Here is a 13,566-nt window from a genome sequence, read left to right on the forward strand (position 1 = left end):
GCTGTTTCCTCTTTGTTCCCAGTTATGATTTACACAGTACTTGTTTAGAATATCTTACAAGCGTATTTACATGGAGGATACTAAATTCATTCTTGCATTATCTGCAAAATAAGTTAACTTATCAGTAAGAAAAATATATTTACCAGATAAAAGATTATTGGATTGTAATGCTTTTCTGAAAGCAGGCTGTAGTTATTTTCTAGAGTTACACAGATGAAAAGTGCTACTCATTTCTTCTCCTTCATATTTTTTTGTTTTGATGTAGAAGCTTCCCTGTATTTTTAAAATACAAGGATTTTAATCACTTATATCCGTAATTCTGACTGGTAGTTGGCAATTCATTCAAACTGCAGATTCAAGTCATCTTTAATCCAGAGAAGCTTAAACTATTTCTTTAACTGTTCTCTCTCCTCCATCTGTTTCTTTTTTTCCCTAGAAATCCTACATGCTTTGTCTGCTGTCTCTACATTATTTCGACTGTGTATCTTTTATCTTCATGGTTTCCAATTTTTGTATTTTATGTTCTGAGGAATTTCTTACATGTCAACACCAGTTACTAATTCAGTTCTCAACAGTATTATCTTTACTTATTGTTCATTTACTGGCCTCTTTAACTGAAAAATTATGATTTTTTAGAATCAAAAAGTCTTCTATGCTGTAACCAAATCTCTGAATGTGGTCATATTTTTGTTATTATTAAAATTGTTGTCTATGACAGAAGTTCTTGCTCACCAGTAGATACCTACAGTTATTGGAAATAATGCTTGATTCTCCTCTGGGTGCTGCAGCCCCTGCTCAGAAGCATTGTTATTTCTCTTTGCCTACTCCTGACTCTAGGGATGATTCCAATTTAAGATAAACATAAGGAGAGAGGTATATTTGTCTCTCATTATGGATCAACAAAAAACTGACAAGGTATGAGCAACTTTCTGGCTGAAGCAACTAAAGAGAACTTCACGCCTAGTGGTTCTCTTTAGGTCTAAATACAGCAGCACTCATCCTGGTGTATAAGAAAAATATTAAAAAATCACTCTAATTCCACAAAGTTAAAATCACTCTAATTCCACACTATTAAAAAATTACTCTAATTCCACAAGTATCTCTCTGAGAACCATGGAGTTCTGAATCTCAAATGGGCCTCTTCAAAGGTTCCTTTGCTCTCAGCTTTGCCTATTTATGTATCTAACCATGACTTTATTTAGCAGCGAACTGGATAAAAATGGGAGTTGTCAGGGATGCCATAATCTTATAGAATTTTCCACCCAGCTCCTTACTATTGGGCAATAAGTGACACTGCTATTTGATTTGTAAATAAACAATAAAGAAACTTAGTGGCCAGTAAAGATTTAGTGTGTAATTAATGAGAAATAAATATGTACTTTTAATGAATCAATTAATCCAAATAATTTTTCCGCCCGCTTCAGGAAAATTAAATTATATTTAGAAACAAGTCCTATGAAAATATTAAAAGAGAAAAATAATCTTAGCTAATTTGTGATGTATTTAGCTTTCTGATGTTACTTGAGATCCTTTTACTCTTGAGTCATCTGCAAAATATAAGCAATATATCATACACAACAGCTAACAGTATATTGAGTTAAAGTGTGCTACTGGGTCAACTTCAGTATGTTTTAAATAAAATTTACTTGAAAATGCATCTTATTAGTTCAATGCTTTTCACAGTTAAGGAATAAAAACTAATGAAAAACTGTGCAATATTTCTCTAGATCTTGGTACAATGACTATATCTAATCTATCTGTTAATAACCAGGACTTCACCTGCATTGGAGCAAAACAGAGGTTGGGGCCACATTTTCACCTAAGTATTAAAAAAATTAAAATTTGCTCAAAGGAAGATTCTGAAGTGAAAGACAGATATTAGATGGTTTTACTCACTTGTGAAATATAAATAACAATAACAAATAAAGCCATACACTGGCAAAATACAGCAAGCACTGATCTTGGACTTATTGGGAAAATGTACTGGTCACCAGAGGGCACAAGGGAGAGGGAAGAGAAAATGGGGGAGGGACGTGCATAGAATGAGTGGTTCAGTGGAGTGTGAGTGGAACATGTACATATAAGGGGGAGTAAAATGTGATCCCAAAATTAAAATAAATAAAAATGACCAAAAAACAAATGTTTTCTATTGGTCACTGGGTAGATAAAAATGTAGGGTGGGATAAAGAACAATTAATATGCTAATAATGTAATCTATGATCCTTGAAGTTTTAAAATAGTACAACTGTACTGAGTTTAGCATTGTGCCAATAAGGTCAGAGGTCATCAATTTTAGTTTGCTAAACAGCATGTGAACATAATTACAGCTTTTTCCCTTACTATGGACAAATGTTCATTTTAAAGAGGCAGTGTCTTCTCTTCTCCTATGTCACTACTGGCCTTAAGGACTTACTTGCTTAAGAGAATGCAGCAGAGATGATAATATTCTGGGTTTCAAGTCCTAAGTAGATGTGTAGATTCCACCTGGATCTCTTAGAAGTACACTGCACTACAGAAAGATGGCCACCATGAATGAAGACTGACTACCCCAAGACTGCCATGTTATAATGAAACCCAAGTTAACCATATGTTAAAGCCTTGTGGAAGAAAAGAGATGCTTGGCCAGACCCAAGTATTTAAGCCACCCTGGCTGAGTGCCAAATATAAAAATGGAGTCACCATGGACTTCCAGTTCATTTGGGCTTTCAAATGACTCCAGCTTCAGCAGCATACACTTGAAAGGCATGCTGAGAGACCAGGTGAAAAATGTCCAGCTAAGCCAGGTCACTCCACAGAACAGTAAGATGAATCAATTATTGCATTAATTCACTAAGGTTTGGGTGTTTAATTATCCAGTGATATGTAACTCTAACACTTAACATCTAAGAACCACCTAAAATTTTTATACAATTTTGTATGTAATATTCATATCATGAAATAGTATGTTGGAGTCTTTACTATATTCTCAAATGAAGCCATTATATCAATAGCAGAAGATTAAGAATGAATGCATTAGATACTTTATAAAATTGCTGATATAGAGAAAATTTAGTAATCATAAAATCATATATCTCTATTCAGAATAGGTAAGTCTAAATAGATCAAAAGGAGATAGGTGGATGCCTGGGCATGGGTATTGTCGGGGGAACAGAAAGGAAGATGCCTGCCACCGAGTATGTTTTTTTCTTTTTTGGGGTGATGAAAGTACTCTAAAATTAATGTGATGATAGAGGCACGCAGTTAAATTATATATTATAAATGGATTAGTTGTATAATACATGAAGTACATCTCAATAAAGCTGTTGATTCCGCCCCTAAAATCCAATTTTCCATGTAATCCTCATTAGAACATGTAAAGGGTTAGACTCCACTTGAACACGTTCCCATAGCAGTGGGTCTTGGAGGCAACTGGTAGGACAGATAAGAAATAAAGCAAATAAGCATATATATGAAGGATACCGAAAACAGTTCTCACCTATAGGACTGTTTCCTGGATTCAAAGAATCACTCATGATTCTTTAATAAACTCACTTAATTTTGCATGTACCAGTTTATTTAGATCAACAAGTGGTGACCAACAAAGGGAACCAGAGACTTCTCATGAACCTGTCTGTAGCATCAAGCTGACTTGGCTGGCCATGGTATCATAAAAGCCCCTTGTGTCCATCCAGCTCTTCTGAGCTTCAGACTTGCTGACTGGTGAGTATTCCTCGATTTCAGATTTGGTTTACAGTCCTGGAAGGTTGTTTTTTTTTTTTTATTTATTTATTTTTTTTAAGAATTGAACTTATCCAGGAGTGGGCAGGAAATTGTGTGCTAAATTGTTAGCAGAGAAGCAAATTCCAGTGTCCATTGTGGAAATCTAGTCTCACTGGCAAGAGTTAGAAGGATTGTTGCTTAGCAGTTGTTACAAGGTATTATTCTCTCTGAATTGGCTAAGATAAAAGGTATACTCAAAATATGAATGAGCAGTATATGAGAATAGCCTCCGCTGTCTTCAAAGAAAAAAAAAAAAGGATAGTTGCTCCCTCTGGTCAATATGCTTGGTGTATCTATAGGATTGGAAACCTAGCATAGGTGCTTGAGACTGGATCCCAGAGGATACAGTGATCCTATAGGGAAAATTTTTTCACATATCTTTGTGCTCTGTTAAGTGATTTAAGGATTGATCCTCTACATAGCCAGTATCTACAGTTGCCCAAAGGAGTTTATGGGACACATAAAAGGGCATCCCATACATTTAGGAAATTGGTGTTCTCCTTGTCATTCAACTCAAAGTATTTGTTAATTTTTTCTTTGATCTCCTCATTAGTCCAGTGGTCTTCCAGTAGTGTGAGTTTCAGTCTCCATGAGGTAGGAATGTTCCTTGCCTTCATTTTATGGTTTATTTCTAGTTTGATGCCTTCATGGTCAGAGAAGATGGTTGGCTGATTTCATTCTTGGTCTATCTGTTGATGTTCTTCTTGTGTTCCAGTATGTGATTGATTCTGGAGAATGATCTGTGTGTGCTTGAGAAAAATGTGTACTCAGATATTTTGGGGTTTAGTGTTTTATAGATGTCAGTTAAGGCCCATGAGGTCTAGATCCTTATTTAGAGCTTTAGTGTCCTTACTTATTTTTTGTCTCGTTGATCTATCTATTGTTGATAGTGGAAAATAGTTGTCTGATATATTTTGGTGCTCCTTCATTTGGTCAGTATATGTTAATGAGTGTTATTTCTTCTTGAAATATTGTCCTTTGATCATCATGTAGTGATCACCTGGGTCTCTTTTTACCTTTTTGAGTTTGAAAACTTGTTTTATCTTATATAAGTATAGCTATCCCTACCTTCTTTTTTGGTCCATTTTCTTGTAGGATTGTTTTCCATCCTTTTACTTTCAGTCTACTTTTTTTTAAGATTTATTTATTTATTTATACAAGCTCTGGGTACAGTCAGAAGTGTGGGAGGGTGAGAGAATTCACCAGAGCCAGAGCAGGGAACAGAACAGGCAGACCAAAGAAGTACACTGCTGAGGGGAGCAGCAGGTGGCAGGAGAGGTCTGCGCGCAATGTGGGACCCTTGCCCAGAGGCCGGGGATAGAACTGGTGCTGCAGAGGCTGTGGGCAGCTTTGCAACCCAGAGCTCAACCGCTGTGCCACCGGGGAGGCCCTACTTTCAGTCTACTTTTAACTTTTGTAGTCAAATGTGTTTCCTGGAGACAGCAAAAGTTGGGTTTTGTTTCTTAATCCACGCTGCAACTCTGTGTCTTTTTATTGAAGAGTGTTGTCCATTTACATTTAGAGTTAATATTGCTATATTAGTGTCTGTATTTGCCATTTGTTTGTCTTTTCTCTGGTTTTATTTATTTATTTTAAAATTAATTATATCTTGGAGGGGTCTAGTTTTGTTCTTATTCATCCCTCTTTTGGTTCTGGCTTTAGGACTCCTTGCAGTATTTTTTGGAATGGAATTTAGTTGGAATGAAATTCTGAAGTTTCTGTTTGTCTGAGAAGGTCCTTATTCTTTCTTCATAGAGAAAGGAAAGCTTTGTGGCAGAGAGTATTCTTGGTTGGCATTTGTTGTCTTGGAGTTTGTGGACTATGTCCCTCCACTCTCTCCTTGCCTGTAGTGTTTCTTTGGAAAAGTCTGATGTCAGCCTGATTGGTTTTCCTTTGTATGTTATCTGTTTCTTCCCTCTTGTCAGCTTCATTATTTTTTCCTCGTCTTGGATTCCTGGGAACATTACTATTATGTGTCTTGCTGTATTTTTCCTTTCCTCATGGAAGTTTGGTGTTCTTTTTTTGTTTTTTGAATGTCTATTTTCAGCTTATTCTTCATATTTGGAAGTTCTCTTCAATTATTTCCTTGAATATTTTCTCTGTTCCTATGTCTCTCTCCTCTCCTTCTGGGATTCCTATAACTCTTATATTGGACCTATATTGTATTTCCTATGGAGTCATATAGTTCCCGAAGTCTTTCTTCATTCTTTTTCCTTTATACTTCTCTTTTCTGTTTTGGTTCCTTTTATTTATGTCTTCGAGAGTACTTATTCTTTCTTCCATTTCATCTATTCTGCTTTCACTGCTTTTCCCAGAGTTTTTTCGCTCCTCCATTAATCTTTTGATCGCCTGCATTCTGCATTTCTTTCATTTCCCTTTTTAGGGACTCAATTTCATTCTTCTGGTCGTTGATTACTTTCTTTTAAAGATTTATTTATTTATTTATATAAGAACTGGGATACAGGCCAGATTCACGGGAGGGTGAGAGGATTCACCAGAGACAGAGTGGGGAACAGAACAGGAAAACTGACGAAATACACTGCTGAGGGGAGCAGTGGGCATGACAGGAGAGGTCTGCCGCAACATGTGGGACCCTCGCTGCCTGGCCAGGATTGAATACGTGCGGCAGAGGCTGTGGACAGCTTCACAGAGCTGCACTCAACTGCCTGCACCACCAGGGGAGGCCCTGGTCATTGATTATTTTTCCCATACTGTTGATTATTTTTCCCATATCCTTTTCAATTTCTTTCAGTTTTTTAATCATGACAACTTTAAATTCTCTATAGGGAAGACTCATAAGTTCCTCTTAGTCACTGTTGTTGCCTTTTGGTGTTTGGTTGTCTTTTTGTGGTGTGTCTTTTCCCTGGGGACGTGCTTGCTTACTTGCAATTTTTCTTCTCCCTGCTGCTTGTTTTCTAATTTGTCCTATGCATTGGGACACTGTGTTGCTGTTACTGGTCAGCATCTCTTTGGCGTGATTCTCCCGGAGGCCCTGGTATATCCGGTGCTAAAACATCTTCACGAAGGATCCCACTATGGGAGAGATGCCTTATTAGAAACTGTGCGCCCATATTTGAAGGGACCATATTTGCATAGAATAGCACAACGGATCACCCGAGGTTGTCAACTATGTGCCAGGAATAACCCCAAGACTGACTCCCACCCTAAAGCCATTGGGGTTCAATATCGAGGCAAGTGCCCTTTTGAGGACTGGCAGGTGGACTTTACACAAATGCCTAGAACAACAGGCAACTTCAAATACCTGTTGGTTTTTGTGGATACGTTCTCGGGATGGGTGGAAGCATTTCCCACAAAGACAGAAAAAGCTTCCGAGGTTGCAAAACAGCTGCTGAAGGAGATAATTCCTCGCTTTGGGTTGCCGGATTCTATCCAGAGTGATAATGGGCCGGCATTTGTCTCTGATGTTACTCATGCAGTAAGCAGTGTGTTACAGATCAACTGGAAATTGCATGCTGCATGGAGACCGCAGTCTTCTGGACAAACGGAGAAAATGAACCACACCTTAAAGAAAACCTTGGCAAAACTGTGCCAAGAAACACAGCTTCGTTGGAACCAGGTAATATCCCTTGCCCTCCTCCGCATAAGAGTGGCACCTGGAAGTGGGCTACAATTAAGCCCCTTTGAAATTGTGTTCGGAAGACCCTTCCAGGCCTCAGTTCTGAAAGCCAGTCCGGAAATAGCTCAAGATTGCCGGATCACACAATATGTGAAACACATCCAGGAGGTTCTGGCAGTAATTCATAACTTTGCAACCTCGAGAATCTCTATGCCTCCTGATCAAGCATTGCAACCCTTCAAACCTGGAGATCAGGTCTTACTGAAGACCTGGCAGAGTGGGGATGCCCAAAACCAGCTGTCAGAAAAATGGACTGGTCCATATGACGTTTTGCTAAGCACACATACTTCTCTGAAACTTGCAGGTATAAAACCCTGGGTACATTATTCCAGAGTTAAGAAAGTGCCAGAAGGAACTGACCCAGAGACGAAGTCCCATTGGTCTTGTGAACCCATTGAAGACTTGAGATATTTATTTAAGAAACAGAAAGAAACTTGAATGTTACTGACTTCTTTTCCAGTTATTGTTGCAGGATACCCAAGAACTCGTTTTTTGGTTTTTTTTTCTGAAGAAACCCTGAGAAAAAAACTAACATGCTCTAACCAATCTCTTCCTTTCAAAGTTTAGGAGATGTGAAATAACATCTAGGATCATGCATATGCTGACAGTATTTTTTTTTACATAGAAAGGTTTTTAATCTTGATTTTGTTATTTCCTATCAACTTTTGTTTTTTTTTTTTTACTTTGTAGTTTTTTTTCTGCTTGTTGTTTTTTTTTTTTTATTGTTACTTTGGCCTATCAGACAAACTGCAGTTGTATGGAATATCCCACGCGTGATGAATGGTAACTAAAGAGCTCTTTGTGTTTATATGTTGTCTGTCTGTATGTCCTTGTGTCTAACCGTCTTGACCTCCAGTGATCGACAAATTGGTATACATGATGCCCATAGATATCGGGGGAAAAAAAAAAAAGAGTCTCCAGTTATGAGAAAAACAAAAAGTTATGGTTTGATTGTCAACATTGTGCTACTGAACTAAGCCGGTGCCTTCATAGAGATTTAATATTGTTGTTTCTGTTAATTTTCTGATATTTATGGCAAAGCTTCCCAGAAATCTAAATTCAAGTACAAATTTGGTAGCCTGTCATTTGACTGATGCAAGGAAATTTTGTGGAACCTCAGTAGAGCTCCTGAGACACTCCACGAAGTTTCTCCTTTTCCTCCTGGGAAGGCATTACATGAATTTGTTCTATTTGGCTTTTACCTAATGAAGTAAAACTGAAAGGGAAGCATTGTCACTTGGGAAAATGGTAAAACTTTGGTATGTACAAAATGTTAACAGTAGTTTTCTAAAATGTGTATAAAAAACCTCTCAGTATCTGGTATGTATGTAAATTGTCAATGGTGATTGTCACCTTGTAATATTGTATAATTCAATTGTTTCACATCTACAGAAATTGTTTCTGGAAATATAGGGAGAAAAGGTCTCAACAGATTCCTATTGATGGAACTGTTGAGAGTAAAAAACTTTCCTACAAAGGACTGAATAGACCTGGAAATACACCTGACATTTACTAAGGTTTCTTTGACATAATACTGGAAACTTTTTATGCATTCTGTCCTGAATCCACGAAGTTTTAGTTTTGTTTTGTTTTGTTTTGAGTAACCAGGATCTGCAGAAAGGTTGCAATTTTTTTCCAGCAAAGCTAACTTGTAACATTTTCTCTCCCCTTGATACCAACTCGGCATACAAATAGTGGTAGTAATTTTGCTACTTATCTTAGAGTCTGTTTTTGCATAACATACATAGGGATTTTGCCTGTTTTAACAAAAAATTGGACATGAGTTTGATTGTGTGGCTTTGTGTGGAGTTCTTCCAAAAAGTTGAAAAAGAGCTGAACCAAGAAGAGGAGAACCTGTTTGCCTTGTTTGTAGGGTTCCAGAGACCTCCAAAGAAGGTGAGGAAGATTGCCTCCATTGGCAGGACTGGACAACCCGGCCAACGAAAATGCCCTGGTACCCTCGAGAGGAGGAAAGCCCAGGTGGAGTCTGATGAGACCAACTTTATACCTGAAGCATACATTGACTGGATGCCACCGGTTCGCTCTGATCCTGTATGGAATATTTCAACAAAGCCAGCTAAAAAATTGCTGTTAGGTATTTCTGCCCTGTGATTTTATGCAAAAATAAGGAAAAATGGTTTAAAAGTAGATTTAGTTTGCAAACTTTTGCTATGCTGTTAAAAGTTTGGGATCAAGGTTGAGAAAATTTGTGTTTTTACATCAGTTGAACCATTTTAAGATTTTTTTCCTGTGATTTTTACATATCTGCTGTCTTGTTTTGGCTAATTCCTCCAGATTTTTTTTTTTGGCTTAAACTGATGAACTATTTTTCCTGGAGTGGAGGACTTTTGCTTTCCACAATGGACAAATACCTGGAGAGACTGGTTTTCTTTCACACTGGAACCTGACAAAATGTTCATCTGAGACTGCATCCCAACTTCCATATATTCGATCTTCATCACCATGGAAATGGTGGCAAAAAGTGAAAGGGGGGAATTATTAGGGGGAAAAGGATGTCCCAAAGCTAATTCCATATAGGCTTTGTGGACTCCACCCCCACCCTAGGTCAAAGTCAAAGACACTGGGAACTCCAAATCCCATCACCACCAAAGGGAATGTGGCTGGGATCTGAGGGTGGGGTTAAGCAGCCAGGTGGATATAAAATGCGGACACGTGGGCTTTGGAGGATCCCCCATTTTTGGCTCTCCGCCAGCTCGCAGCGTCCGGCCAGCTCTGAGAGTGACTTTGAGTTTCCAGGTCGTCGGATCGGGTAGGACGCATTAAAAACTTTATTTCCCTATTTTCTCCCTGAGTTGTACATTTTCCTTATTTCCTTTTCTCTTGTAAATAAACCTTTTATTAACCTTTTGTGTGTGCCTGTAGTAGAGTATTCATAAGTCCCTTTAAAGTGCGCGGGTGAGGACCCACAGCCAGGAACCCGTTTAATATCGGAGTATAGAAGCTGGAGACTCCCAAGAGGTCATCTGGTCATCTGGGGCGCACAAGTCAGATGCCTGGCCAGAGAAAGTCCATCAGTCATTTCCTGAAACTTTTAGTCCACTCTGAGGCCTTGTCCCAACATAACTTCAGCTAATTAACAGGCAAGCCTCACATTGTTCACTTTAAGACATTGTTAGAGCTGTTATGCTGTTATTCCTTTGTAGTGGATAACTCATACATAAACACATGTTTTATTTTTTCCTAGATGATAACAATAAAGTTTTATTTTCCTACTATAAGAAGCAAAAATACACCAAAAGCTCATCAAGCAGTCAACAAACTTTCGTTATTAAACTTGGTAAATCCTTAGTTTTATAGGAAAAATATACCACCATTTAAATAATGATAAAAAGAACAGAGATACCAACTGTAGCTCTAGTTTTTCTTAGAATAGGAAGTTCAAATTGCAGAGTTATAAATGAAACAATTTTATATGCCAGAGGTTTTTCTTTTTTTTCCTTGGCTAGGACAAGGGAAGGAAAAATCAATTAAGTTGCTTACCTGGGGAACAAAGGTACTTCTTTCAAGGTAAAGAAATAGTGGGTCAGTCTTTTTAGAAGAGAATTTTATCAAAAAGAAGTCCAGGTATAAACAAAACCACACTTATCTCTGTTAACATAGACCAGGTCAATAATTTTTTTTTCTTTTGACCACTCCAAACTTTTTCAAACACATTTAACATACAATAAAACTTTTAACTCCCAACATTGTAAATCTAAGACATATGTGCTTTAATTAAAACATTACATTTTGAACTAGTTTTTGTTTACCAAAAATTTTAGATCGCGATCTCAAAATTTGGGTTCTTTTCTATTAGAATTTATATAGGCTCCATTTATAATGATTTCTAACACAGCAACCCTCCAGAAACAAACAACAAAAAAAAACCACAAAGGCAAAGACATAGACACAGAGATCTCTTTCATTTAGAATTTTGGCCATTTGCACTAATTTTTAGAGATAGTTATTTTACCAATATTTCTGACAACACTGACAATTAATTAATTTACTTTTTAATATCCTTTCTAACTAACTCCTTCAGATAAGAAAACATTTCTCAAGTTATATTTGTAAGAATGCCCCTTAGGTTCTAAAGAAAGTGGGGCATAAAATTCCCTATCAGTTTTCTAAGGCCACATATTCCTTTAAATTCCTAGAAGAGATATTGGATGGGTAGACAGTTTCACCAAAACTATATCCCTTTTCAACACAAAAAGGGACTAATTCCTAAAACAACTTAAGTTTTCAAGTTAAGTTGATATAGCCATCTAAGTTCTGTTGTTTCTTTTTTTTTAATCAAGGAGGTTTCCAATAAGAGATGGAAGTTAAAGTCCTTACATGTGCTAATAAGCATCCCATTTTAATCATTTTAAAACCTCTAGAACCCAATATTGGAACCATTTTTAAAGACAAGCATAGAAAACTCAAATTACTTTATGGAGTCCAAGTTTCTGTTTGACCTCATGGATGAGGCCTGGTCCTAAGAAAGATAGAACATGGGCCATGAGATATATATGGGCCACGAGAAGGACAGGAGAAGAGGCAGATTAAGATCTTACTTGGCAGCTTATTTGTTCTTAGATTCTTACTAGAAATTTGATAAGGAATATTATTTACAGAAACCCACTATGTAGTTTGCATAGTAAATTGATTGTTTTAAGAGACTTAGATTTTGAAGGAAACCTGAAATTTCATGGTCAATAAGAAGTTTAGAAATTTTCCAACCAACTGGCAAGCTTCCTTTATAGCTAACTAGAAAGTCCAAAGTAATCTTGACAAAACCAACTGAGCCTGATCCCAGAAGTCTCAGCACGTGATCAGAAAAAGCCTGTGAATTTAGGGGAAGAAAACACCTCCTTAAAGTGGAGAACACTCTCTTCAGCTTACTTTACATCCAATTTTTACAGTGACTGGTAAATAGTGAGTTAGGTGTCTGACTAAAGCATAAAAAGCAGAAAAATACCAAATTTTTAAATTATCCAAGACCTGATTCTGTTAGGGGGAAAAGGATGTCCTAAAGCTAATTCCATACAGGCTTTGTGGACGCCACCCCCACCCCAGGCCAAAGCCAAAGACACTGGGAACTCCAAATCCCATCACCACCAAAGGGAAGGTGGCTGGGACCTGAGGGTGGGGTTAAGCAGCCAGGTGGATATAAAAGGCAGACGTGGGCTTTGGGGATCCCCCATTTTTGGCTCTGGTTTGGATGAGATGCAGCAGTTCGCCTGCGTGATGTGTTCTAGAGGACAGTGAATGAACTGGAATGCAAACTGAGGCACGAAGAGTTTGAATGGATGGAAAGAGGAAAGAGGGTATCACCGTGGCCCTTAAGACAATTCTTATGATGGGCTGGGGGTGGAAAGAACCTTGTTTAATTTTTCTTTGGCAGGCATCCTGCAGCCCAAACACAGCCCATCACCTGTTTTCATGAGGCCTATCAATTAATAAGAATGTGTGTATTTAATATTAAGTGGTTGAATAAGAATGCCATTTAATCACACAAGCGCAGCCTCTGGAGCGTCAGTTCGATCGCCATCAGCGAGAGTGCCGCCAAAAAAAAAAAAAAAAAAATTAGGGCCTCCCCGGTAGCTCAGCGGTTGAGCACTGGGTTGCGAGGCTGCCCGCAGCCTCTGTAACAAGGGTTCGATCCCCGTCCACCGGCGAGGGTCCCACATGGCGCGCAGACCTCTCCTGCCGCCCGCTGCTCCCCTCAGCAGTGTACTTCAGTCCTTCTGCCTGCTCTGCTCCCCGCTCTGGCTCTGGTGAATTCTCTCACCCTCCCACGCTTCTGACTGTACCCAATGCAGGTATAAACAAAACAAACAAACAAACAAAGAAAAAGAAGAAAGAAAAATTATCCAGGCGGGCCTCCCCGGTGGCGCAGCAGTTGAGCGCTGGGTTGCGAAGCTGCCCGCAGCCTCTGCAGCACCAGTTCGATCCCCGGCTGCTCCCCGGCCACCGGAGGAGGGTCCCGCATGGCGCGCAGACGTCTCCTGCCGACCGCTGCTCCCCTCAGCAGTGTCCTTCGGTCCTTCTGTCTGCTCTGCTCCCCGCTCTGGCTCTGGTGGATTCTCTCACCCTCCCGTGCTTCTGACTGTACCCAGTGCTTGTGTAAATAAATAAATAAATCTTAAAAAAAAAAAAAAGAAAAATTATCCAGGGGTTGAGAC

This window comes from Talpa europaea (assembly GCF_964194135.1).
Source record: "Talpa europaea genome assembly, chromosome: 8".
NCBI classification, from domain to species: Eukaryota; Metazoa; Chordata; class Mammalia; order Eulipotyphla; family Talpidae; genus Talpa; species Talpa europaea.